Below are 25,228 nucleotides of genomic sequence, written 5' to 3' on the forward strand. Positions count from 1 at the left end.
GCCAACGACACTACAGTACTTATCAAATTGCTCAACCCACGACTAGTATAGACCCCCACCAACAAATTAAGAAACCTTGTTATGAAAAAGGAGAATAGATGTCAACGCACATAAAAGAAGGGCAATCCTCTTCTCGAGAATGAAAGCATCCCAAGAAGTCGGAGTGACCATATTCAACGCCTCCATGCCATGGCAAACTGACACCAAATATGTATGGTGTCATATATATATATATATATGTGTGTGTGTGTGTCATATATATATATATATATGTGTGTGTGTGTGTCATATATATATATATGGGTACATACCTCAACTAACGCCTTAGTTTCGGACCCCAAATCAGAACAGAAAACAAACTACATATCTACAACGTAGTGAAAGCATCAGGCCTGTCTAATAAAACATATAGATCTCAAGCATGGAGCTACACAGCAACCACCAACGTTAAGAAGCTGCAAACAGTACAGAACAAATGCCTCTGCATGATATTCAATGTACCATGAACTGTCAGAAACACTTAACATCATAGAGACACTGACACACCAGATATCAACACAGTCCTACAAGAAGCTGCCCACAAATATTGCTTATCCTCTACCTCGATCAATTCAAGTATCACTCTGCTAGGCTGATCGCACTTAACTTCGCTGCCAACACGGGTGAGCTAGGCACTTACTAATCTTACCTACAGAGGCCGAATACCCTAAACGACAAAGGGATTGAAATGCATTTAGCCAAAACAGTTATTCGGTCAGCTCAGTGGTATGCATGAGCTTTTTGTGTTCAAATCCCGTGAAGAACCTTTATATTAGTATTTTCAATCAGAAAAATGATTGAAAAATCACCATTTGATTAAAAATCTGTCCAATATTGGAATACTGCTCTCATGTATGGGGTTGGTGCACCTAAGACCTTAATATTCTTTATACTATTCAGAAAAAGGCAGTATGGTTGATCAACTGTACTGCTTTCTGAACAGCATCAAGAATTTTAAGGTCTTAGGTGCACCACCCCCATACAGCAGAGCAGTATTCCAATATTGGACAGATTTTCAATCAAATTATTTTTTAATTATCATTTGATTGAAATAAAGGCATTTATGATTTATTAATGATAAAATTAATGTCTCTTCTACACATCTTTCAGAAATATGCCTCATATTTTTGAAAGATCTACAAGAACTCATATTACAGTTGAACTGCATGCTCACCGAACCTGCTGCTCCCTGTCATCTTTCATTCCTTCAACTTCTATTCTTTGAAAGTCTTCAAGAAGCATTTCCAAAGGACTAAAATCTTCAACTGTTCAAGAACAATATGAACAGATTTCTGTATTCCTGTCCATACCTTCAGAAGGAATCTATTTGCTAAATGCCCTTCTGTCTTTAGCAAAAATGTGTGGAATAAATTTAAAAAAATGATTAGTTGGCCAGTCTCATATGGAAGTGAAAATTTTTTCTTAATGGAACTCAGGTTTGTCTTCCTTGGAAACTGGTAAACCTGTCCCCCCCCTGTGAAAACAGAGATATAAATGGTTCTTAGGGGGATGCAGCAGGTGAAATAAAACCTTAATTAGGGGACCCCACCTTGGACGAATAAGAATTACGTGAGGTGGATAAGCGCTGTCATTATTGGTATTATTACATGATACATCTTGAACCAACAAGAGCTGCATGGGAGGATAAGTGTTTCCTAAGGGCAAGTATTTTTTATGAAAGTAGATCTGCAAGTTCGAGGAGCCAGGCTACATGTTTTAAGGAACGAAAAACCTGCTTCTGTATGAGACTGCATAACTCGCCATTTGATTGAAAACACCTGATAAAGGTTCTTCACGTCACTGACGGATAAATAAATATATAAATGAATAAATAAATATATATATATATATATAATAATCAGCTAATGCCTTTTATTCCCTTATAAGGAGTAGGTAAGGCCCTTTAACTCTATCTAGTTTGTAGACAGGGGACAGCAATAGTAACCAATCAGAGATAACAGCTTATGACTATCAGTAATTATAAGCGGCATCCGACGAAGAGACGTGAAAACAAGATGTCATCTGTTGGCAGCATATATATGTGTATATAATAATCAGCTAATGCCTTTTATTCCCTTATAGGGAGTAGGTAAAGCCCTTTAACTCTATCTAGTTTGTAGACTGAGTGGACAGTAATCTCCAATGGTAGGCAATCAGAGATAGCAGCTTATGACTATCAGTAATTATAAGCGACATTCGCCGAAGAGACGCGAAAACAAGTGCTGCCATCTGTTGGTAGCACTTGGTAACACACTCGATGTCTAACTCTAACATGATGTATTAGTCGGAAATAATGTCTGAGTTTTGGGTGCTATTTTCTTGAGTATACGGGACGAACAACCCGTGCATTGACTAACTCGTGAACCGGTCGAAGATAGACTTAGAAAAAGTTCCTCTATATATTGGCGACCATACTCGAGTGCAGAGGATGCAATTGATGCCACTTCTACTGAGCTACACAGGCCTGTCTGTACACGGGATTCGAATCTTTTCACCCAAAGGGCTCGTTTATACCAACTGAGCTATGGAAGCTCCAATATACTTATCAGATATGTACGCATCGAATTCCAAATATCATAAAAGAAATACACAAACTTTCACATCAATTTAAAAAAAAATTAAAAATCCCCCCCACGTTTTTGGTGTAGTATAGATATACAGACCGGTTTATCCTGTATATATCCTATCCCAGGACCACCCATAGGAATTTTTCCGCCCCGTGCAGTAGCATACTTTGCCGCCCCTTCTCCCTTATTCTATTCATATAGTCGCCCCGTGCAGCAGAATATTTTGCCGTCCCTTCTCCCTTATTTTTCGTATAGTTTATTCCAACTTCGCCTCCCTAAAAAAACTTGTCACCCCGTGCAAATGGCCGTCTTGCACCGTCGGTAGAGCCGGCCCTGTCCTGTCCTATCATATAATACCAAAACATTTCTGTTAACAAATTATGTTCTTAAATGACTGACACCGCTATTAGAATAGTCAAAGTTAATGATTGACGATTCCGATGAACTGTTGATAATTTAACCTCTTTCAATGCATTCTCCTTTTACACTAATCTAGATCTTCCTACACACTCGATATCGTTCATTTCTTCCTCATGCATGATCAAAACTTAAATGCTAGACACACTTAACTCCATCTGGTATTATTTCTATTATAGATATAGATATAACAATTTACACAAATTTCTCTGAACATCAGGAAAATATCAATTAAAGTAAGTGAACTACACTGGGACATTAACTGGATTATTGGCCGTCTTGCCGATCTTTTCTCTCGCAACTTCTCCCAGTCTCCCTCGTGGTGATTCATTTTATAAAATGTACATGGATAATGTTTTGTGTATTGGGAAAAAAAATCGCCATAAGCTAAAATTTTAAGAACAATTCAACAACTTTACTTACAAATTTAAATTTACAATAAAATACGCAAAAAAAACTAATCTGCATTATTTCCCTAATTTAATCCTCACTAAACGTATTAGCATGTAAAGTTGGCTATGTTAGTTTATATTATAGATTATATGGCATATTATAAACCAAGACACCTCAATTTATATTTATTTTTTGTTTCTTAACAGCCAGAGGCATAGGGACATTTTGGCACTGGGGGAGTTGCCAAGGGCGCCATTATTAGAAGAATGATAATCTCTGGATATTTTACCATTTATTGAAATTGTTCAAGTACAAAGGCGATTACGATTAGCTACGAATTTTTCAAGGGAGCTAAAAGCCTAGCTATGCTGCAGTTACTGACAAATTTATTGTGACAATACACTCTTCACTGCAGTGCAATTTATCAAATACTCCTACTCAGCTATAGTATTAACTCAGGCAATTATTATTATTTGACACCTCCAGGGAGTCCAAAGACTCATCGCGGAAGAGTGTGCCAACAGCATCGAACGATTGATCCCCAATTACAACTCTAAAGAAGATATTTTAAATATCCAAAACAAATAGCGGAATATGTCATCCAGGAAGCAAAACAGGAGCCATCTATCTTCTCAAAAAATATTCCATACATCCAAAATAGTAAAATTAAATCCAAAAAGTCTTCGAAAGCAATAAGATGCATATGCAAACATTCAGAACACAAAGTCATTTTTTAAAGCGGTGAGAAACCGCAAAATGTTCTCCGAAATTATCAAAATCACGATTCATTCCAGTAACCAATCTTCTCTATAGCTTCTCTTTCTAATCTGGCAAGAGAAGCTGGAGATGTAACACTTCTCATGCGAGTTTTACAGTTTGTATTTACCGATGTGAACACTTTAAAATAGCTTATATATATATATATATATATATAATATTCATCAAAGCTTGATTTGCTTCCTCAGTCTTATGAAAAGGCTGGTTATATTCCACTAATTCGAGGACAACTCATAGGCCCTACCCAAGGGCCTATGAGTTGTGGAAATACTTTCTGAAAATGAAAGCTGTGCCGAACAAAGCTGCCTTTTGCAGCTGCCCAATTTTTAATCCATCTAATTCGAGTGGCTCTAGATAGATAATCCCAAGTTTAATGTTTACTTCGTGAACTATTTTGAAAAATTAATGCAGAAGAGCGATTTTTATTTAGCATTTTAAATAAAGTAATATATATATATATATATTGAGACACTCTAAAGCTATACAATTATAAAGTTATATATTCGACTGTGAATTACAGTTATTATGAACTTGAGTTATAGTCCGTGTTAAAGTTCTATTGTTGTACACTTGTGCGTGTGTGGAACCACGCGATCTCCAGTATCTGATAGTAGAGCTGAAAGAGTCAGGCAAATTATAGCTGAGATTATTGTTCATATGAAGAGGGTCCAAGGTGATTTCTTTTGACTCTACAATGCGGCGTTCCACCTCGTCATGGCAAATGTGTAGGTTTGAAGTTGATGTCCAATTTATCTCATGTTGGCGGCTTTCGTTGTTCGTGTTTATTGAAAACAGGACATGGCCTGATAGAGCAGTAGCTCTGATTCTCTTGTAAGCAATGTCTCTCTGGTGTTCCTCGAGACGTAGGAGGATAGATTTCTCCGTTTGGCCATAGTAAGGTTTTCCACACTCAGATGTGACTTTGTATACACCTGGGAATTGTAGAAGGTTGTGAGATTGTTTATAGGTGTTGAAACGTGATCTTATTTTTGGCAGAGTCGAGAAGCACGTTTGCATGTTAAACTTCTTTAGGATTCTACTCAGTTTTTTGGATAGTGTGCTGATATATGGCAAGGAAATATCACCCTTGGAGTGGTCCTGTGTCTCTACGTTGCTACGTTGAGGGTGGGATAATTGGTTGTTAATACTTTTTAAAGAGTAGCCATTGTTTTTAAAGGTCCATTTATGTTGTAGTTCTTTTTTTAGTTCTTCTTCATCTGACAGTGGGTATTATATAAACTCTTGCACGATTCGCAAGAGTTTATATAATACCCAACTTTTGCGCTGGACGGTGATGTGAGGACGCATGCAAATATCTGTCCATGTGTGTTGGCTTTCTAAATATAGAGACTTTAATTGATTCAGGCGTCTTGGTGAGTTTAACATCTAGGAAACAGATGGAACTATTTTCTTCAATCTCCATGGTCAATTTTATATCCTGATGGAGGTTGTTTAAGTGGTTGAGAAACCTGTGAAGATTCTCAATACTATGCTCCCATATGGGGAATATATCGTCCACATATCTAAGCCAAATTCTTGATTTTAAACTAAAAGAGGAGATTGCCTTTTGTTCAAAATCCTCGAAAAAAATGTTGGCTAATACAGGAGAGAGAGAGAGAGGGCTTCCCATAGCTAATCCTATGACCTGTTTATATAGTTTACCTTCGAATTCAAAAATAGCCAGAGTTTACACAGTGAGATAGCAGAGAGAACATTTGATTTGAAATGTTGTTCTTTAAAATATGGAGAACGTCCTGTGTCGGAATGTTGATAAAGAGTGCTACCATGTCAAAGATCACCATGATGTCAGAAGATTTGGGTTTTAAGTCCTTGTGTGTGTGTGTGTGTGTGTGTGTGTGTGTGTGTGTGTGTGTGTGTGTGTGTGTGTGTGTGTAGAAAGTATTTTACCTTGGGTATAATAAATGTTAAAGTTACCAAGCTATTTTAAACCTGGTTTTACTCCATTTCCCAAGTAAGCAAACAGACAAACAAGTCAAGTTTGCGCCTGCAAGTGTTGCAAGTCTAGCTGATCCTACAGGTAGTGCAAGACCAAGGCAACTCATGGTAAAAGTAAGGTGCAAACTTGACTTGTTTGTCTTTCAAGTATTTTACCAGAACAAGTTACTATAAGGTGTTTTAACCTTATTAAATAAAAATCTCAGGAGGAGATATAAATGTAGAAAGTATTTTACTTTGGGTATAATAAATGTTAAAGATACCAAGCTATTTTAAACCTGGTTTTACTCCATTTCCCAAGTAAGCAAAAGATAAATAAGTCAAGTTTGTGCCTGCAAGTCTATATGTCAGTGGCGGCCCGTACATAAGCACTGCGACACCCCCAAGGAAAAAATTAAAAAATTAAATTTTGTTTGTGTTTATAAATAATAACAATGCTTACAACATTATATAAATGCAATACAACAAAAGGTTACAGCTTATGTTTTGACAGTGATTGAATAGTTAATAATTGGAATTGTTCGATTAACGCTTTGAATTACGAAACAGATACACTACGATCTAACGCAGTGTCAGAATTATCACGTTATATCACGTTCAACCAATCACAGCCAGACTCGCCGATATTCGTTTGCCCTCCTCGTTGCAAACTAATGAATCTAACACTGCTCTTTGGGCAGTGTATGCTTGCGCGCGTTGTTCTTTATTGGTGCGTGTTTGTGGCGAAGGGGAATTTATTCTGTTAAAAGAACATATAATTATGTATTTATTATAGATACAGGGCTGAATTATGACCAGTGTCAATGTTGAAAATATGAAAAGAATTATATTTTTCAATTATCGTTACACGAAACAAATGCACTGCGATCTAACGCAGTGTGAGAATTATCGCGCCAATTGTAGCTAGACTCGCCGATATTCGTTTACGCTTGACACTGCTCGTTTGGGCAGTGTATCGATGCTTGCGTTCGTGTATCGATGCGCGTTATTTCTGTGTGATATGAAACTTTTATTATTGGTGTTTGTAAGTGGTGGGGGGAAATATTTTTAATAAAGCAATTTTTTAATATGTAAATTTATTTATTAATAAATTGGTTACTGATTAGGAAAAAAAGAATTTTTTAAAATTTTATTTTGTATATGCTGCACCCCAACCGATTAAAGTGAATAATTCCTAGAGGAGTCTGGTAAATGTAATAAAAACATGTTTATAGGTTTTATATATAGGTTTTCATTCTCAATAGAAATTATAACAGGTTAGATTAGGTTAGTTTATAAAGAAAAAAAGTAAGGAAAGTACTTCTTTTGCACTCAATGAAATCAGAAATCATTATAAACTAATCTAACCTAACCTAGGTTAGGTTAGTTTATAATGATTTCTGATTTCATTGAGTGCCAAAGAAGTACTTTCCTTACTATTTTCATTATAAACTAACCTAACCTAACCTAACTATATATAAAACCTATAAACATGTTTTTATTACATTTACCAGACTTCTCTAGGAATTATTCACTTTAACCGGTAATTATTAATAATAACCGGATTTATCTCTTTATATATATATATATATATATATATATATATATATATATATATATATATATATATATATATATATATATATATATATATATATATATATATATATATATATATATATATATATATGTGGCGATTAGTTTTTACTCGGTTGTTATACATTTCAAAAAATAGATTTAATGACTCCAAGACCGAGATAACATATAAAGATTTTAATGATAAATACTACTAGTTTCGGCATATAGCAGCCTTCTTCAGGTATTTATAAAGGAAAGGAATACTAATAAACATTGAATTATTTAAATAAACAAACTGGAAATTACAGGTACAAATTGCCTCACATAATCGATACATAAAAACGTTGTATTTTTCAAGTTGTTCCAACTGGCGTGCCATTGTTTGTTGCAATTGTGCGTGCAAGTTCACGTGAACGCCAATATTGAATAACTGCAGCATGGCTATCTGGGATGTTATAACTTAAATTATTATTTAAGTGGACCGGGTTCAGTAGGATTTCCCGTGATTCTACGATTTTTCTTTCAAACTCATCTTCACAGCGAAAAATATTTTCTGATCTATTCCAGCATACAGAGTGGCTTTGTTGGTCATCATTAGGATTATTTGAAAAAAGAACATGACTGGATAACGCAGTTGCATGAGATCTTTTGTATGAGATGTCTCTCTTATTACGGATAGCATATGCAACCGTGTCAAAAACTGTTAATATGTGCGGAAGATAACATGCCACAGTTGATAATAAACATCGGAATAAACGTGATGGATAAAGATTGAACCAATTATCAGGTTGATTAATACAATATGAGTAAAAGTAACATTGAACATTAAACATTAAACATTAAAAAAAAAAAATATATATATATATATATATATATATACAAGACTATACGACTAAAGTGTTTTCAGTGACATCTAGTGGAACAACTAGAAATGCCTTCAAATCATTTCTAATAGTATGATTGGATGAGAAGAGATTTTGTTACTGTGTTGTGTTAGTTTTTCTGTGATTCTACAGGATATCGTAAAAAGATATATGCTTGATGTATAATATAGCTGTTATACATTTCATTTCCTTTCTTTTTTCTCTCAAAATTATAGATATCTGGAAACAAACAGTTTTCAGTGGAAATGCTTTTTGCTTCTGAAGAAATAAGTTGCCTGCCTTATGAATAACAGTATAGTTTATCGACCGGTAGAATGCAGTTGATAGGACCGATGTAACGCGTGTTTCTCGATTACTCACACAGTTTAATAACACCATTCCTTTTTAAAGGGAGTGGTGCCATTATAATAATATCAGCAACTTCATGCATTTTTTTGTTATATATTAAACTGTTTCTGCATGAGCAGCTGTAAATCTACGTTATTTAATATCATTTTACCACTCAGCTGAACTGTTTAGCATATATCTATCTAGCAGCATATCTTCATATTTTCATTAAATATCTTGTGTATTTTGGAGTGCCCAGGAAAACATCAAGTCCGAATTTAAAGTGTATATCCTCTATTCTTCATTTGTTGAAAGTAAGTTCACATTTCTCTCTTTGTATTTTATTTTATTTTTTAAATTCTAAATTGATATTACGAATGCGCAATATTTGTTTTCTTCATTATCTTTTTTTTTTTTTTTATTGTGGTGAGTATTGGGGAGGGGATAAAATGCTAAATAAAAATCGCTCTTCTGAATTCATTTTTCAAAATAGTTCACGAAGTAAACATTAAACTTGGGATTATCTATCTACTTTATTAATGTTTTCTTCTGTATTTCATCTATATAAATATGCAAATAATGCCCATTAAAACAAAAGCACTCCGCAAAATATCAAGGTGAGATTTGATAATTAGAAGTCCAAAGTTCCGAATGCTTGCTAGTGAAGTTATGAAGTTCCGGGTAATTTCTGAGTAAGTGTATATGTTGTGTGTCTTTTTTTACGGATAGCATATGCAACCGTGTCAAAAACTATTAATATGTGCGGAAGATAACATGCCACAGTTGATAATAAACATCGGAATAAACGTGATGGATAAAGATTGAACCAATTATCAGGTTGATTAATACAATATGAGTAAAAGTAATTGTTCCTTGGATGTCATCCTCCAATTGAAAACTATAATGGGCTTCTCACAGAAGGACAGAACAAGGAATGAACGATATTAAAACTTTGCTATTTAATGTACAATATAATGATTCTCATGGATAAAATGTTGGTTTTAATCCATTAGGACGGAATTAATATTCTTTAATTAAAAGTTGATAACATTAATCAAAGATATATTTGCAATCTTGCAAATAATAAAAATAAATCTACTGAAATGTTATTTTAATGTCATTATTATCATAATCAAAAGCAATAATTTTTGATTATGATGATAAATAGAATGTGCCACCACAGGTTCATTATTGGATCATACAGAAGCTGTCCAGTGATCAGCAGCACAAAAATTGAGAATGCCATACTAGATGAAAAATTTCTGTCTAAGACATTGAGCTATTAAAATTTAGACTAGAAGAATCGTTACCTGTTCTTAGCTGTACAATACTGTTATTATCAGTGAACTCATCCCAAACCAGTGACTAAAATCCAAAATAATCCTTTACACAAGAAAAACTGTAAATCAAATTTGAAATAAGTATAGACTAGTTATCCTTATTTTGCTTAATTACAAGCAGTGTATTAGAGTTATTAAGGAAAAAAAAAATTCTACAATCAGTCACCTCACACAGTAAACCAAATTATTGAAAAAATATAATGAATATTATAACAAACCTCCATACATTTGTTTTTATTAATTATAATAAAACATTTGACTTTATAGTAACTCATGCTGCTGGAACCTGATGTAAATGGTAAATGTATCAAATTAATTCAAGCTGTACAGTAAAACAGCAGCATTTTGTATGGAAAGAAAGAGAGATTCTTCTCAATCAATAAATGTGTTAAAAGGTGACCCAATAGCATCTAGTCTTTTTACAGCTACACTTAAACATGTATTCAGAAAACTTGACTTCAGCAACAAGGGTACCAGTATTGTAGAAACTAAGCAATCTTCAATTTGCTGTAATTGCCATCCTCTCAAAGACCTCATCTTCCTCACTGAATTGATGTAGATGATAAATAAACCAAACAGCACAAGCAAGCTGGTGGGACTGAAAATGAATTTTATAAAAACAAAAACCATGACTAATATATCAAAAATTTATATTTTTTTAGTTGGTATTAACGTTGATTATCTGGGACCATTAATATCGTTCCACAAGAGATAAAAATATGGTTCAGAGTAACCAAACCATGAAATAATTACTGGAGATTAGGACAGTGGATGAAGGGTGATTTGCTCATCTCTTGGAAGCTGATAGATTTCTATTGTCTGTCACTGATATATCATGCCCAAACTTGGTCATTGACAAAATCAAGAGCAAACACTTCATTTCCCAGAAAGCAATGGAAAGAAATATTGCGGTAATAAATTTAGACATTAGACAAATCACAAAAATTGTTGATATTTGGCTTTTTTAAAAATATCATCTTCATATCATGTTTGGCTTTTTTAAAAATTCATCTTACATCCTGGCCATGTAGCCAGGATGTAAGATGAATGTTCCTTCCTTACTATAGGTTGAATACTTAGAGGGAGCAAGAGATGCAAAGGAAGACAAGGATGAGGTGGAGAGATGAACTAGGTATAGCAAGAAATAGCTGGATGAGGGTAGCTTGTGAGTGAGAGAAAGAGTAACATTTTGTCAATGTAACATTTCATGGTCACATTGACAAAACAATGTAAATATGAAAAGACTCCCATGGACATTACATAATCCCTTAGTTACTAGCAGCTTTCTAATTGTTGGTTATCACCATAATAATTATTATTATAATATCATCATCATCAACAACCATGGGTCCAATGCCCGTAGGTGTCTGATGCCATTTTGATATGATTCTTCCATTGCATTCTATTTTGTGCAAGATGACTCAGTTTGTGTATAGAGTTTCCACACCATTTAACGATGTCATCGTCGCATTCTCTGTTTGGTCTTCCTCTTTTGTTCTTTCCTTCAATCATTCCAAACAGCAATGTATTCAATTTTCTCTCATCATTCATTCTACGTATATGGCCAAATAGACGTAGTTTCCTTTTGATTATTTTCTGGATCAGGTTTTCTTTTGGTCATATTCGTCTGTAGATTTCCTAATTGTTCATTTTCTGTATCCAGCTTATTCTCAAGATCTTTCTATAGCACTTCCTCTGAAATGCCAATATCCTCCTTTCAGATTCTCTCAGGAGTACCCAGGCCTCGCATCCATAGAGCATGCTGCTGAAGATACAGGTTTCTACAATGTGCAGTTTAGTTTGCATCTTTATAGCTCAGCTCTTCCATATTTTGTCCATGGCTTTTAAAATAGTTGCGCTGGACATTCTAATTTTTATCTCTTTTTTGGGGTCCAAGTCATGTGTCATGTGGCATCCAAGATTATTATTATTCCGGGCAACTCCAAGGAGTCAACAGACTCATTGAGGAGGCCCTAACATCATGTCAAGAACAACTATTCGACATTGACACAGTATCTATCATACCTTGCCTTGAACTCATTCACGGTCATAGCACCCACAACAGATTCTGGCAGCTTATTCCACTCATTCACCACTCTCCAAGTTAAAAACCTAGCCCTAACACCCCTGCTAACCACATTCTTGCCCAGCTTCCATCTATGGACCCTAGTCCTCCCACCACCAGTCCTATTCTCAAAAATATCTTCTTTATTAATCTTATAGAAATCCTTCACTAATTTGAATGTCTCAATCATATCACCCCTTTTCCGCCTATCAACCAATTTTTGCAACCCACAAATCTTCAATCTGTTCTCATAAGGTTCATTCCACAGACCTGATATCATTTTGGTCACTCGTCTCTGGATCCTCTCCACCTCCTCCCCATCAAGAAGAAACCCTGGCACCCATATCTGGGCACAGTAGTCTAGATGGGGTCTTATCAAGGCTCGATACAGAGGAACAATAACTTGTTTGTCTCTGCTTGCCAAAGTATTTTTCAGAAGCCAAGTGATTTGATGAGCTGATTTAGCCACTTTTGCAATGTGCACCCTAAACTTCAACTCCCTATCCATTAACACTTCCAAATCCCTGGCCTCATCAACATCATGGAGTACGGTTCCACCAATGTGATATACTGCTGCTAATCTTTTCACCCCAAAATGCATAACCTTACACTTTTCCACATTAAACTGACATCCATTTTCTTTAGCCCAGTCCTCCAAATTATCCTGCAAAATTTTGACATCCTGTCCACTTACAATTGCTCTACCCAACTTTGCATCATCAGCAAACAAGTGAACACTTCCTCTCAGATCCTTTCCTATATCGTTAATGAACAAATTGAAAAGTAGTGGTCCAAGAACAGAACCCTGCGACAAACCACTAGTCACAAGCCGTCTTTTGGACTCAACTCCTGAATAAACCACTCTCTGGTATCTCTTCATCAACCACCCTCCTATCCATCTCCATCTGCTCCAGTTTACTGATTAGAGTTCCATGTGGTATCCTGTCAAAGGCCTTGGCAAGGTCCAGTAGAATCACTGTAAACCCATTACTCTTATCCAGTTCAGCTGTCACTGTGTTATAAAACATGAGCAAGTTACTGAGGCATGATCTACCCCTTCACAAAACCATGTTATCCCCACATACAGTATCCCATTTTCATCTATCCAATCCTGTATTCTTCTCTTGACTAATTTCTCCAAGACCTTGACAACAATTCCTGATATGCTAATCTATTCCTCTAGTAGATCTCTACTAGAGGAAGTGGATGAGGAAGTTTTCTTGGAATGAATATTAATAAAAATTTGAAGTTAAGGGCACATATTGCAAAGGTGGTGAAGGCAACCCTGAGGATTGCTGCAGTAATAAGATTTTGATCAGTTGAGATAACAGAGCAGTTATTCCATTGTATAAAGTCCTGAACATGCCACATGTGGACTGTTGTGTCAAGATTCAGTCACCAGGATTTGAAGATGATAAATTAACCATGGAGATGGGTACAGAGGCAGATAACCAAAATACCAGGACCCTGTAGTGTTAGTTACGAGGATAGACTGAGGCATGCAAACTACAGAGTTTGGTGGATAGAAGATGAAGAAGTGATATTTAAACTATTGAGAGATATTTACAGGAGACATGGGAGATTTTTCATATAGTAGAATAAGGGGAAAAAACAAGGACAAGCAATCATCACTGAAAGTTGTGATAGGCAATAGAAGGGTGAGAAGGGGCTTTCTTGCATGGAGGATGGTTGGACCATGGAACTCATTTCCTGACAGAGTGGTATGATAGACTTTGTGTTTTCTAATATAGGCTTCCAGCGAATAGTGTTATGACTCCACAAAGGTCTGAAATAATAATAATTGTTTTGTAGTTTCTCCATAGAGATTGCTGGTGATGTTTTTCATTTTTGTCTCTTTTGATTTTGCTGATTTTACTAAGTTTATTATAGCAGTTATTCACTCTAGTGAAAGACTCCTGAAGAATGTACTCAGTTTATTTAGAAGTATAATATCTGCATAAAGTAAAGATCGGAGTTAAACACAGTATCTCCAGTTTTAATATCAGGTGTGATCCTGGTTTCCTTCATAATGCAATCCATATAGATGATGAATAATAATAATGGAGATAGTATGCATCCTTGACTTACACCAGATTTTATATCAACCCATCTATTTTCCTGTACCTTCTTCAGTTCTAACTGCTGACTTAAAACTTAAATATTGACTATGCATTGCTCTGTATAATGTTCTATTTATTGTTATTATGTTACACCTCCAAAGGAGTTCAAGGATTTATAGGGCACTTCATACAACTCGCTATCTACTCTGTTCAGTTCTCCATCTGCACACAATGCCAGTTTCTACTTAATATGTCACAATGCATCAATTACACATAATAGTATCTACTGTCACTAATTGTATACTGTGTGTGTGTGTGTGTGTGTGTGTGTGTGTGTGTGTGTGTGTGTGTGTGTGTGTGTGAATTGCTTGTGTACTATGGCTGATTTGCCCATATGTGGGATGAGAAAGAAAGACCCCCGAGTTTCCAGGGCCCTTCCCGAGTAGCTCCATATGAGATTGGCTAACTCATCTTCAATTAAAACGTCCATATAAAAATTAATTTCATCACAATGAGTATTCAACTCAAAAGGTACAATATACCATCATTCTTCCATATGCACTATGAAGGCATCTTTTTCTGATCTACAAAACTTAAATACAGATCTTCTTATATTCTTATGATTGCCCAGCTATCTGTCCTAAAAGTGAAAATGTGATCCTGACGATCTCTTATTTGGCACAAGCCTAGCTTGATTTTCTCCAAGTTTTTCTTCTGCAATTTTTCTTAACCTTTCCTCAAGTATACTTTCATAAATCTCACTTGGAACACTCAGTAGGGAAATTCCTCTAATTCTTACCTTCAGTTTATTCCCTTTTTATAGATAAGTACTATTGGAACTTCACTCCATTTATCCAGAATTTTACCCTTAAACTGTTCTTGAATTATGTAGTGCAGCTCCCATTAAACTTTTTATACCACAATTTCTGGTTGAATATCATCTTCAATACTTTTCTGCATGATGGTGTGCCTGATGGCTTTTTCTGTCTCAAGTCCTGATATGTACTCCTGATTTCTTTCTTCTACTACAGGTCATTGAAAGTGTCTTCCAAAGTAAGACATTCAGAATATCTTTATTCTTGGATTTTTTCACCTTTTTCATTTCTTATTTTATTCCTTTTTACAGTACTTTTTCTCCATTTCTAAGCTTTTTCAACAGCCTCCAGTACATTTTTACATCTTTGTGATGTATCTTCTATATCCTTACCTGAGTCTTCTCATGACATTTGTTTAGCTAGTTTAACTGAGTTTACTTGCATAAAAGTTTTAAAAAGCATCAAAATTGAGCAGGTTTCAAAGGTGAGCTGTACACTCAAATAAACAAGCATTATCAAATAAAAAAATAAAAGAATTCAAAAACAAGAACCATACTTTAGCATCTAGTTAACAAATCCTAAACAAAACACTGAGTGATTCAGCTAGGTAGTCATGTGGTAAGGTCATTTGGAAGTATAGAAAATTCAAAACCTCATGATGGACTCAAGAAAAGGCAATCGATAAAAAATATATTAAAATTCTAAGTTACATATATCTTGAAAAAACATAGAGAAAAATGTAAATTTTTCTCTATGTCTCTTGGAACATAGAAAAAGTTACCTGGCCACTGAAAGTTTTACTGGAGAGTTACCTGGTCACTGAAGCAATTGGGTGTTGTGATTTTTGAGGAACTCTTTCACTTTTTTGAAGTGATTTATGGAGTGAGATCCTGTTGGAGGATGAGTTCTCAGTCTTTCTGGATCTGTGGGACCACTCTTTTCTCCAGTATTTTTATGTATTGGTCACTTTTCATTATACTATAAACAGGCACTAGTGATCCTTCACTGTCATGTGTAAAACAACCCAGAACATCTTTTTAGATGGTTGTTTAGGCAGGAGAAGTAGGTGGGAGAAGTCTTGTCAGCCAATGATTTGTGAACATAGGGTACTTGCTCTCCTTGGACAAAGAATTGGCTCTTATCTGAGAATATGACCTCCTTCCACTCATCAACAGTTCAATCTTTGTGCATTTTTGCACTGGAGCTTCTTTTTCTTTACAGCCTTCCTCAACAGTTGTTTCTTTTTTGGTCTTTTGGCAGTCCTCCCTGCTTCCAACAATCTTCAATGGACTGTTATGTCAGAAATTTTAATTCCACTAGCTGCCAAAGAGCTGACTGCTACTTCTGCATGGTACCAGCTGTTTTGGGCGGCATCATGAGGAAAAAGAAGTGGACAATAGCGTATCCAAATATACGATCTGCTCTCCGACCAGTTCCACATGGCGAAGGACTTTTCATTCCTGAACTTCAGAAAGAATTTTCCAATGTATGACGATGTAGGCAAACTAATGTTGAGTTCTCTTGAGCCTTTGGTGTCTAATGATGATCCATATGTTGGCCATGGTGCATCTTCTGTGCCACTCATTCCTCACACAAGAAGAACTGAACAATCTTGTTCGCCATCCCAAGCTGTCCAAGGCCAAAGAGGAGTTACTGGGATCAACACTTCTACAATGGAATCTTCGCAAGGAAAATGCCCAAGTGACTTTGCACAAGGAAATCTCTGAAAGTTGGAGAGAAGAATGTGCAATACCCAGCACTGGCAGAAATTATTATTATTATTATTATTATTATGTGACAGTTCCAGGGAGTCCAAAGACTCATCGAGGGAGGGCACCTACTCCACAACTCTCTGTCTCCACCAACTGCAATGAACAGTAACTACACCAATGCCATCTACCACCCATCACCACTAGTATTTTCACAGACAATCGCAAACATCCATGTCCATGGCAGGATTTGAACCCACAGTCTTTTGGCTGGAGAGCAGATATGCTAACCACTCGGCCAACCAGGCTGGCAAATGCACAAAATTATGTTACTGCCCCTACACATCAAACTTGGTTTGGTAAAAAAACTTCCTAAAAGTCATGGACCACACTGGATCAACTTTCAAGTACCTGGCTGACAAATTCCCTTGACTCAGCAAAGCAAAAATCCCAATTAAAGAGAGAGTTTTTGTGGGTTCTCAGATCTGAGAGCTCTTCATTGATGACTTGTTCAACAACCTGCTACAGGGTAATGAGAAAAAAAGCTTAGGATGAGTTTCATCTAGTGTCAGCTAACTTCATTGGAAATGTCAGGGCAGAAAACTATAAGAAACTGTTTGAGGACTTGTCTCGCTATCACAAATTTGGCTGTAGTATGTCCTTAAAAATACACTTGCTCCATTTCCACTTGGATTTCTTCCCCAACAACTGTGGCATGGTTAGTGATGAGCACAGTGAATGTTTCCACAGGAAATTGCAACAATAGAGAAATTATACCAGGGAAAGTGGTCTGCTTCCATGTTGGCTGACTACTATTGGACGCTTTCTAGAAATGATCCTGAGCAACTATGCAAGTGATAGGCAAAGTGATGTCAGATGTGGAAGCATTTACTGGTATATGTTGGCCATGATAAGTACATTTTACTCTATTATATAAGAAACTATTGAGATTTCTCACAAACCATAACCAATTTTCATTGTCATATTCATGTTAAGCATCTCAATCTATAAGAAATGACTAAATTAATCTTGGGGGGGGGGACAGCATGACTTTTGTAAAATTTTGTTGCCTGGTGGTATTCTTCTTATTACATATATATGATCAATGGTGCTGTAATTTTTTCTAAATCCTGTTTGTCCTGGAGGTTGGTAAAATTCTTGAGGAACGCTTTCACTATTTCAATATTCTTTTGCTAATGAATTTTGTAGACATTTCGTATATTGTTGAAAGGAGACTAATAGGGCAGTAATTTTTAATATCTTCTCTTTTTCCTTTTTAAAAACTATAATAAAAATAGCATTGTTCCAGCTCTTTGGTATTCTCTTCTGTCTTAGGCATGATGTATAATTTTTACTTAACATAGTCATGACTGGTACACTGCCTACTTTCAGAACTTCTATTGATAGTTCTCCTCTTCACCTGGTCTTCTTTTAAAACATCAGAGCATATTTCTTCCTCTTCATTTGGGATATTACAATTTTATTTTCATATTGGTTTAAGTCTTGGGAATCATCGTACAACTTGTCATAAAAGGATTCTATTCTCATGATCTGTTATTTATCTTTAATTAGTCCTTCATTTTCATCTTTAAGGGATATGAATTTATTTTGTCCTATGGACAAAATAAATTCATATCCCTTACCTCTTTTCATTTCTTTTAGACTCATATTCTTTACTATTGTAATTCTAATTCTCCTTGTTTTGAAGTGTTTTGAAGTTGGTGAAGAATTTCACCAACCTCTTTGGCATTATTTAATATTGTCTCAGTTATTATTTGATAGCTTTTATCCAAGTCTTCATTCATATCAATATTATAAAACTCTTTTTCTGGAAGAGCTCTTTTTTTCCCCCCCATATTTGGTAAATTAATAGGTCTTTTACTTTTGATCAGTTTCTGTCTTTCTCATCTTTTGTTGATGACAATTTTTGATCTCGCTAATTCATGGTCACTACCTGTATTGAAACTATTTATTACATCCATAATCTTCGACAGTATATTTTCTGTTGGTTAAAATATAATCTATTTCATTATACACCTCTCCATTTGGACTTTGCCATGACATTTCCAATTCTTCCTTTTTTTTTGAAGAAAAAAAAAGAATTACATAAAGACTTCTACTTTCAGCAAATTCTATCAATCTTTCTCTATTTTCTTTCTTCTGTCCTAGTTCATCTTTTCCAATTGTTGCTAGATATGCATCTCTTACACATACTTTACCATTGAAGTATCCCATCAAGCTCAAAGAATTTGAGCTGTTGTGAGACAACTTCCTCAAGCAGCATGTAACAGAAGGAACTTGTGATCAAAGAGTGTGAGATCTGATTATAGTGTCAGAGGGGGGGGGGTTGTTCAGTTAAAGATGCGACTATTCTGCCTCTGGTTGGTGACAGTGATCATGCGCTACTAATTGGGAAATGGCTAAGTTTATGAATGTTCCATTCAGAAAAGGTTACCTGCTGAACTACAAAGCAGGAAATTTTGACCACCTGAGTAGCATGCTGGGTTCTGCACCGGGGGATCAGCTGTTGGATGAAAAGGATATCGACAGTGTGTGGGAAGTGTTTAAAAAATACTTAAATGATGTGATATCAGAATGTGTCCCTAGAGTTTGAGTAGTTTGAGAAATTGAGCAGGAGTGAAATGGATGTGTAATCTAATTAAGCAAGAGATTTGTAAGAAGATATGGAAGAAATATCGTGTGCATAAGGATGATGATGTCAGTTATGATAATAATAAGCAACAGGCTAGAAGAGTCGCAAGTGCTGTACGAAAGCTAAGTCTAAGTATGAAAAGAAGCTGGCTCTGCAAGTTAAAGAAAATCCAAAAGAATTCTATCATTATGCTGCTCTCTTTCTATAAAGAAAGGGTGAATTTGAAAGAACAACTCTACGGAATGCAGATGGTATGTGGGTGACTGATGCAGAAGTGATTGCTAAACTAATGAATAACCATTTTGCTAAAAGCTATTAACCTGGTATATACAACATTGAACTCACTGCTATATCTTCACTGGGTGAGGAAACTCGTGTATGAGGAGGAAGTACTCGAGCTGTTGCACAAACTGAATGAGAATTCTGCAATAGGAACTGATGGGATATCAGCATGGATGCTAAAAGAGTGTTCAGCTGAACTGGCTCTTCCTTTGACCAGGTTATATAATTTGAGTTTCAGAACAGGGAAGATTCCACAAGAGTGGAAAGTATATATGGTAATCCCATTGTGCAAAGGTGGCACAAAGACTAATGTATCCAACTATCAACCAATCAGTATCTCAGGAGTGCTGGTGAAGATTTTGGAAAAGTTGGTTAGGGCTCACATTCAGAAATGGGTTGACAGAGAATCTTTGCTTTGCAACAAACAGCATGGGTTTACTAAGGGAAGGTCATGTTTTAGCAACTTGCTCATATTCTATAATAATGTTACCTCTGAGTTAGACAAGGAGAACGGATATGTCATGATACATTTGGATTTCGCTAAGGGTTTTGACAGAATACAGCATGGAAGACTGTTGTATAAATTGGAGAATATGGGATTGGATTATAAACTATTGGCATAGATTAGAGGATGGCTGACTGAAAGATATCAAAACGTCCTGTGTGGGGGAGTGTGAATCTGCAAGATTCAAGGTAACCACTGGCGTGCATCAAGGATCAGTCCTTGATCCATTGGTATTCAGTCTATACATTAATGACATTGGGAAGGATTTGACATGTGACATACAGCTATTTGCTGATGATACAGAGATTGGTAGGATAATCAGGAGTGCTGCTGATATGCAGTACTTGCAGAATGATTTAAGTAGGCTGTAATTGTGGGCATGTGAAAATGGCTGTCAGTTCAGTGTTAATAAACATAAGGTTATGCACTTTGGTGTGATTAGAAATCCAATGTCGCATTATATTGGTGGGATTATGTTAGAAGAAACTGATCAAGATCTTGGAGTTTTAGTAGACTCCAGGATTTAGGATTTAGACCTAAATCCTTGATAGGTATGATGATGATGATGTTGACTTGTTTTGGTAATCTTTCTTTTCATTCCTTCAACGTGTTCCATCCATTTGTGTTTATATTTTTTAATTTTTTCTATTACTGATTCCTGGTTTAATTCTTACATAATTTCTTCATTTCTTTTGTGATCAAATCGAGTATACTTTGCAGTTTTTCTTATTAACTCCATTTCAGTTGTTAATAATCTTTGTTTGTCTTTTTGTTTTGTTGTCCAGATTTCACTTCCATACAATAGAACTGATAGGGCTAATCTATTGTATACTTTTAGTCTGATTTGTTTTTGTACTAGGTTTGGTTTAAATATACAGTTAATTACACCTGTTATTTTTAAATATTTTGCAGTTTTTAGGTTTTTCATTTTCAAGGGTCATATTAGCAAAAATTATAAATACAAGTCAGAGATAATTGCAATGCTGAAACGAATCTTGACATATAAAGACAAGGAAGTCATTTTGCCTTTCTATAAGTCTTAAGTCCTTGATAAGATTTCACTTGCACTATTGTGTGCGAGTCTTGTCTTCTCCTGGTTTCTGTGTTGATTCTGATACAGTGGAGAGAAAGAGAGAGAGCGCAAATGTCAAAAATGATGTCAGGATTGTGGAATACTGATTATGAAGACAGACTGAGGAATTGTAGGTGAACACTAGCAAACATGAAAGAGAGGGGTAATATGATTGAGAGTTACAAACTACAGAATTTTGGTAAATGGAATTTTTCATGTTATGGAGGGTGGAGAAAGGTATGCCCTCACATCCTTGAAAGTTGAGAATGAATGCTGTCAAGAAGAGGGTGAGGACTAGATTTTCCTCTCATAGAGTGGTGCATGATTGGAATGAATTGCCGTTGGATGTGGTGTGTGCAAGTAGCGTGAATGAATTCGAGAACAGGTATGACAGCTGGTGCAGATAGCATGACCTCCCTTGATGAGTTCTTGACTTCTTAGAGGTTTCTCTTAATAATAATAATAATGTATCATTGCCATTTATTAGTTAATCTAGTGTTTCATAAAATGCATGTTTCTTCCTCTGTGTGGTCTGAGGTTGGTGCCTAAACTTGTATAATTCTTAATTCATAATGTCTGTTCATTTTAAGTTGTTCTGCAATTCTTTTTGTGATATGTTTTATTTCCTGTATTTTTATCTTTTATAGAGTGGTTAATTAGGAAGCCATTTCCTTTCTGGAATCTTGGATTGTGACTATAACTGTAGAGTAGATGTCCATTCTTTAGATCGATACTATTTTCACCAAATATCTGAGTTTCACTCAATCCAATGATGCCCTGTTTTATCTTTTCTGCTTCCAGTAGTAATTCTTCTAATCTTGTTTGTCCTAATAATGACCTACAGTTATAGGTACACTCATATAATTTTCTGTTTTTAGTTCTATTAGATTTTGTGTTCTCAGTCTGCATATAGTGTTTTCCTCATCAAGAGCGGACCTCCCCAAAGGGTTTAAGTCTGGTCTGTCATATTGTTGAGTGAGTCAAATTTGTGCTTTTTGTATGCCCATTGTTGCCTTGGGCTCTACGGTTTCCTTTATACTTATTATCCATCATTTGAAGGGGTTTTGGTCTAATCTTTCCTTGCTGACCAGGCTTCGTGGAAGGGCATCTTAGGAAAGGCAAATACCTCGAAGAGAAGGTAGACGCCCACTGTTGTGAAGAAGTTCAGCAAGACAGGAAGATACACCCCTAGCCCTCGAATAATCCAATAGCATTGTGGGGAGGGGAAGGAGCAAGAAAAAAAGAAGAGGGGGGACCGGTCTACAGATAATATAACAGATATATATAATATGTGAAGTAAGGCATGGCCCAGCATCAGATATCTCAGGTTCACCATTCCCGTGCTTACTAGAAATAAGCCACTGAATTGTTCACTGTGTTTCACTCGCAATTTTCAATGTAAAAAATCTACTACTTCAGACCTTCACACAACTTCCAGGGATGACCTCTTGTTCTTTACTTCTCACCTCCCACTTGTTTTATAATCCCTCTCTCCCTGTATTAATTTGACACAATCTTCTTACTAAAACTTCTTTGTTACATCACCTGTTTTCTACCAAGTTTTTCAATTTACATCCTCTTAACCTCTCTGTAACCAACATTATGAAATCCTGATATTCTATTGTCCACTTGTCTCTGAACCTTCCATATTGTTTCTCTATCATAATGAAAAGCAGGTAACCAAATCTGAACACAGTAGTCCATGTGTGGTCACACCTGTGCTTTGTGCAGTAGCACAAATGCCTACTTATCAGTGTATTCCTTATCATAGCAGCAATGTAATGTGCAGTTTTTGCAACACCAGTAATGTGCCTTCTAAATTTAAGTTGACTTTAGAAGGCACATTACTATAACTCCACTCATTTCTCCAAGCTCCAAGTTTATTCAAATATTCCTGAAGGACATTAGCAGTGAACCTTATGGCTTTCCCCACCTTTGCATCATCAGTAAATATATGATCTTCAGACATTCCACACGAAATATCATTAAAAGTCAGAAGACCAAGAACAAATCCTTAAGGCACACCACTGGTAACCCCTCCTCCTTTTTTCTTTTTTGTTGTTGTTGTGAGACTGCTCTATCATATATTGCTTGTGCCATCATTCTGAGAGCTAGTCTCCAATACATGTAACCAGTCATTTATCCATTCCCATCCTGCAGCTTGTACCCAACCTATCATAAGGTAGCATATGAAATGCCTTTGCAAAGTCCACCATATATGAATCTCTCCTTAACTAACACATTCATTCACCTTATAACGTGCAAGTAATCAAGTAATACTAAAATAACTTACCCTTTACAAATCCATTAATGACTATCATAAAAAATCCTATTAACCCAATCCCCTGTATTCTACTCCTGATGAACTTCTCCAGTGCTTTTACTATAACTGCATATCACAAACTGGTCTATAATTGGAAATATCTGGATCATGCTAGTAGAATGACACTATTTTGCCTTCTTTTTTGATTTTTAGGCTTTCATCAAATAACCAGGTCAAGGATATAGCTAACACGTTTTTGCACATTTCTTAAAAAAAACATGTGACGTCATCTATTGCTACAGCTTTATTAATATCTGATTCAGTCAACACCTGATACGTTTCCCTGATTGTTTTCCCTTTAATTCTCTTAATATTTGCTTCCTTCTGCATGTTGCATAGCATCATTTACCAGTATAATTATACACTTATAAAGTGCTCATTAAATAACTTGACAGCATCCCTTGCAATGGTCACTCTGTTTTATCAATAACTATCCTTCATCATTTTTCTTCTTGCTTGCCATATAGCAGAAAAATTCCCTTAAGTTATCTTTAACTTCTTATACTGGTCTCCTCTCATACTGAACTTTTTCTTTCTTTACAATACTTTTCATCTGTCTAGCCTGCATTTTGTATTTGTCATGCATCTGTCACTACTGATTGTATTGCGAGATTCATAACAAGAGATGTGCATTTTTTCCAACCTTTTTTCCCCCCCTTGATTTTACTGTTCATTCATTTCACCACTACTCTGTTTATTCAATTAACTCTTGCATGTAGTTGCTTGTGTTAGATGCTTCCTAATCAATGCCCATGTTCATTCAACTAATTTTCTGCACAGCTCATCAATCCATTGTGTTGAGGCTAGTTGACCACAAAGCTTCTCATAATCATCCATATTACAATTCTACACATATCTCCCATTTTGACAGTAACCTTTTCATGTTTAACCACTTCTCAAACCACCGACATGGTTATGTGGTTAAACCGCATAAACGTGGTTTAACATGATCACTCCCACCAACTGGTGTCAGTGCTGATACCTCATTTGCAACTACATCTGTGAGGATATTGCCAAATCCAACACTCTGAAATTTTTAGTTACTTTCATTACATGCTGCTTGAGATAGTCATCCCTCAGAAATTCAATAAATTCACTCTTCTTCAGCAAATAGAAAGGCTTATGTGTTGGCTGTTCATATTTTGTTTATTTTAACAGTTTTGATTCACAATACAAGAATAATAAGAAAATAATTAATATTTATTTAACTAACTTACATTAGCAAACAAATTAATCCAAACAAGCTGAATTTTCATCAAGTTTTTGGTTTTGGTTTGTATTTTGTTTCAGTTCACAATAGTTTTGATTTCAGTTAACTATTTCCAGTTTTGGTTTTAGCTCACTATTTTGGTTGAACATTGCATGTTTTAACTGTCTCTATAATGTTTATTAATGGTGCTGTGCATTTTTAATAGCATAAACAAGTTGACATTCATAGAGTTTTATTCATTTACTGTAGCTATAAAATGGCTACAGTAAAAGAAAGC

At 35.6% G+C, this 25,228-nt stretch overlaps 1 protein-coding gene across 1 annotated transcript in view; it reads left to right on the forward strand.

Moving 5' to 3' along the window:
* The first annotated feature begins 8,687 nt into the window (after positions 1-8,687).
* Positions 8,688-25,228, forward strand: part of LOC150101606 (kinesin light chain-like) — a 465,700-nt gene continuing 449,159 nt past the window's right edge. Inside the window, exon 1 of the mRNA XM_090400088.1 lies at positions 8,688-9,231. The gene's annotated coding sequence lies outside the window, so the exon portion shown is untranslated. The remainder of the gene's footprint in view (positions 9,232-25,228) is intronic.

This window comes from Typopeltis vanoorti, chromosome 11 (assembly GCF_054136105.1).
Source record: "Typopeltis vanoorti isolate ZY-2024b chromosome 11, IOZ_Tvanoo_1.0, whole genome shotgun sequence".
NCBI classification, from domain to species: domain Eukaryota; kingdom Metazoa; phylum Arthropoda; class Arachnida; order Uropygi; family Thelyphonidae; genus Typopeltis; species Typopeltis vanoorti.